Source organism: Bufo gargarizans, unplaced genomic scaffold (assembly GCF_014858855.1).
Source record: "Bufo gargarizans isolate SCDJY-AF-19 unplaced genomic scaffold, ASM1485885v1 original_scaffold_1619_pilon, whole genome shotgun sequence".
Taxonomy (NCBI): domain Eukaryota; kingdom Metazoa; phylum Chordata; class Amphibia; order Anura; family Bufonidae; genus Bufo; species Bufo gargarizans.
In genome coordinates, this window is record NW_025334438.1 from 144,496 (window position 1) to 149,207 (window position 4,712).

Below are 4,712 nucleotides of genomic sequence, written 5' to 3' on the forward strand. Positions count from 1 at the left end.
AACCTCTAATGAGTTTGAGCTAGCATCCTTTCACACCCCTAGTACCTGAGGTCCACACAACAAGAGAATGGGAGGTCGGTACCCGGGGCCATGGAACTGTGGTCAGGACACAATGAGCGGCCATGTCCGTTCAACTACCAGGGTTGAAGATTATGCACTTAGCTGGAAAATTAAGCCACAGGCTCACAGTGTCAGGCAGCTTGAGGACCACAGCCACCCTCACTGCCTCAGTCACCGCTCCTACCCTCTCCTCTCTCCTCACCTAGTGCCTTTTCTATGCAGGGCCGGCATCAGAACCCGGCATACCCGGGCAAGTGCCGGGACCCACTGTAAGTTAGGGGGCCCACTCGTTTCCGCGGCGCGGCGGCGGCCCCTTTAAAATTTTTACATACAAGTTAATTTATGCTGCGCAGCGCCCGCCGCCCGGCCCCTCTCTCACATGATCGTCTGACTTGTCTCCAGGCAGAGCGTCTGTGTGCCGTGCGGCGTGAGTACTGGTTTCCACAGCAGCGCACGCCGCACAGGCACAGTTCTGAGTCTGACTGTAAGCCCGCCCTCGGCCAGCAGCAGGACTCGTCTCAGCGCAGCTGCAGAAGATTCAGAAGACAGGACGCATAGCCAAGCCCAGAGGAAACCTGGCGCCCAGCCCAGAGGAAACCTGGAGGAGCTGAATGCTGCTGCTGGACTCGTTTTAAATTTAGAATTAAGGTGAACTAGTAACAGTCACATACCAAGACCAGTTCATGAATTTTTGCCAATAAACTGTATAATTGATTTCATGTGTTCTGGTATTTTCTTATAGGAGTTTATATTGTGTTTTAGGCCGAATGCACACGTCCGCGTTCCACGGCTGTGAGCGGTCCGTGGTATCCCGGCCTGGCATCCTGCTGAGAGCAGGAGCGCACGGCGTCATTGGTTTCTGCTATGACGCCGTGCGCTTCATGCCGCCGCTGCACTACAGTAATACACTCGTATAGATCATACGAGTGTATTACTGTAGTGCAGCGGCGGCATGAAGCGCACGGCGTCATAGCAGAAACCAATGACGCCGTGCGCTCCTGCTCTCAGCAGGATGCCAGGCCGGGATACCACGGACCGCTCACAGCCGTGGAACGCGGACGTGTGCATTCGGCCTAAAACACAATATAAACTCCTATAAGAAAATACCAGAACACATGAAATCAATTATACAGTTTATTGGCAAAACTTCATAAGAGGAAATTTTCCTCTTATGAATTTTTGACAATAAAGTGTATTATTGATTATCATTTTCTTATAGGAGTTTGTTTTAAGCCTCATGCACACGGCCGTTGTGTGCCCATGGCTGTATTGCGGCCCGCATACGGCAGGTCCGCAACGCAATACACGGGCACCGGCCCATGTGCACTCCGCATCACAGATGCGGACCCATTCACTTGAATGGGTCCGCAATCACAGAGATGCAGAACGAACGCATGGATTGGAACCCCATGGAAGCACTATGGAGTGCTTCCGTGGTATTTCTGGCCGTGCCTCCGCACCCCAATAAAATAGAACTTATTCAATTTTTTTGCGGGGGGTGGATGGTTAACGGACCAATTCAAGTTGATTCGTCCCGGCCACTGCATGGACGTTGCCCGTGCATTGGGGACCGCAACGGATGCACAACGGCCGTGTGCATGAGGCCTAAGGGCTCTTTCATACGAGTGGATGCCGTGCGGGTAATCCGCTGTGTGAAAGAGTGCCAAGCCCTGTCCAGGACAGCAGAGACACGAAGCAGTAACATGATTGATAATGCTCTTTGCCTCTCTCTGACATTTTTACTAAAAAATGACAGTGAGATACAGTTGTCACTGTGATTTTGTAGTAAAATGATCACAGAGAGGCAAAGAGCATTATCAATCATGTTACTGCTCCGTGTCTCTGCTGTCCTGGATGGGGCTTGGCACTCTTTCACGCAGCGGATTACCCGCACGGCATCTGCTTGTATGAAAGAGCCCTTATGCCCCTTGCAGACTAGCGTTCCTCCCGCAGCAAGTCCACATCGCAGCACCCGGCCTGACCTCCCAGCACTGCCGGAGGTCACATAGCATTATATTGATTGATCTAACCCTTAAAGTTCTGGAATGTATTGGATAACTGGCATAATGCTGTTAGTGTCATCTAATACATTCCAGGACTATAAGGGTTACATAGCATCATAAATCAATATAATGCTATGTGAATCCCATCAGTGCTGGGAGGTCAGGCCGGGTGCTGCGATGCGGACTCGCTGCGGGAGGAACGCTTGTCTGCAAGGGGCCTTAGCACAGGGGGGCCCACTGAGGCTTTATCGCCCAAGGGCCCACATGAACCTGGAGCCGGCCCTGTTTCTATGAGCCAGGGTGCTGAACATCAACTTTATCATGACACAAGTTCCTTTTTGATAAATTTGTCATCTCTGAAAAGCTTGTCATCTCTGCTCCATCCTCTTGCTGCACAGGTTTAAAAACGCACCATTGGATATCTGGCTTTGTCGCTATGCAATATTTAATGAACGCTCACTCTGAAGCAATACCACCCAAACCAAAGATTGTGAAAGAAGTGCACAAAACACTTAATTTGGGTGTAAAATAGAGAGAATTTATTTAACATCAAATGACTGTATTTTTATTCAGTGCCTCAAATTTATTCTCAGGCCAATCGCTATGAATAGGGCACTGAACATGGCACAACCCCGACTCACGAAGAGTCACCCCCCCGCACTCAGGAGAGGAAAACCCCCTGTGGGGGAAACCTCTAGGGAACCATGGCTGAAGGGTTGCCCTTCCCTTGGGCTTAGAAGGTTAATGCCAAAATGGAACAAGATATTTTATCAGAAGGTGTACATTTTCAATGAGACATGATATAAATTCATTAAAGATATGACAGAAAGGACATCAAATAGTCATACATGTTAAAGAGTTAAAGAAACAGATTAGTAAGCAGTTACACAATAGTAAACACTCTGTGCCAGCCTCTTACGGAGATAGCCAAATTCGACCACTCCTGGCCTTACACGTAAATTTTCAGCAGCTGGCGCTGGATGTGAGGGGGATCTGGCTGCAGCATCTGTCGACCCATTGATGGCTAGGGCTAATTTGCATGATCTGACTGGCTAGGTGGATTGGGCTGATCTGGATAGCTAGGCGATAGGGCTGATCTGGCTGGCTAGGCGATAGGGCTGATCTGGCTGGCTAGGCGGGCGTCCCCTTCCTCCCTCTACAGATGGTGAAGCTCCAGGTCTCCAGACACATCAAGCATGGCTCTGCAAATGGCCGTTTGTCCTTCTGTTATGGAACCTTCATCTGTGGGAACTTTATGTCATAGACTTATACATCTGTGACATCAGCAGCACAGTTGCCATAGTTACTACAGGGGCTTATTATTGATACCTACCTAAAGCACTTTAACTATGAAGTCAGCCACAGTGGTCCCAAGTATTAACCCTTTCTTGACTGACTGGAGACTCTACAATGTACTTGTCACTAGAAAGGCCCCTAATCACTATGGCATTTAAAAGCTGCCCTAACAATAGTAAGTTAGGGAGTGTAATGACAGATTTTAGGTGTAATATGCACATCCATGCCCTCAAGTCCATTTGCTACATCTGAATTTACACAGATTCCAGTGGACTTTTCTTTTCGTGCCAATAAGTAGTGATCTACCAAACTATCACATTATCAATATTTTAGTATAACCAATTTCTTATACATTGTCTTTGAAATGACCAATACCTCATCTAAAAAAAATCAGCATGGAAGCTTCCACAAAGAGTACACATTTAAAACTAATAGGAATCATGATTGGTACAGAGAATAATTAAGAGGGTCATTTATCAAACTGGTGTAAAGTAGAACTGGCTTAGTTGCCCATAGCAACCAACCAGATTCCTAATTTCATTTTCCAAAGGAGCTGTCCAAAATAAAAGATGGAATCTGATTGGTTTAATTTATGCTACAGATTTCCACTGTATATTTCACCGTTTGCAATGCGTAGAGTTACATCTTTGGTAAATCCGCACTGAAATCCACTCTGGAATGTCAGCAAAATCTGCAGTAAAATTTCCATGTTGGGCAATCTTCCCCATGTGGCCATGCCATAGCAGCCAGAACTGGTAGTGTACGTGCGTATGTCCTACCAGCTCTACAACATAATGAAGGTGACATTCCAGGATCTGCTTAGAGGGTGCTGTGTCCTCTGTTATTAAAGGGCTTGTTCTATCTGGAAATGTATGGCACATTCCCAGGTTACAGTGTCTAGGTTCCTACCTCTGACACCTGCTGCTGTCTCAAGAAAGGGACCCTGTCACACACGGCCAGGAAAGTGGCCAACGTTGTGCTGCTCTCTCCTTTCACTTTAGTGGGGCTTAAGAAAATAGCACAGTAGGCGAGCTCCGCTCTTTTCGGATGTGGCATTTTATATATGGATATAGCGTTAATGGGCAGATATTTTACCCCGCAGGGCAGGTTTTGTCTATCAATCTGAAACAGTTGGTTTCCAACTACATATTTACTATGCTTTTCTGTGATTCTATAGGAACTCGACTTTATGGATTAAACACACAGCAGTCATGGCATCACCAAAATCTATGATGCAGCGACTAAGCAGGTTCAATCACCAACCACACTGAGATGGTTAGAACAGTCTTCCTATCTGTGTGGCATGCCGGTGGACGCCAGGCTGATAGTTAAGGCAAGAGGCTTTCAGGAAAC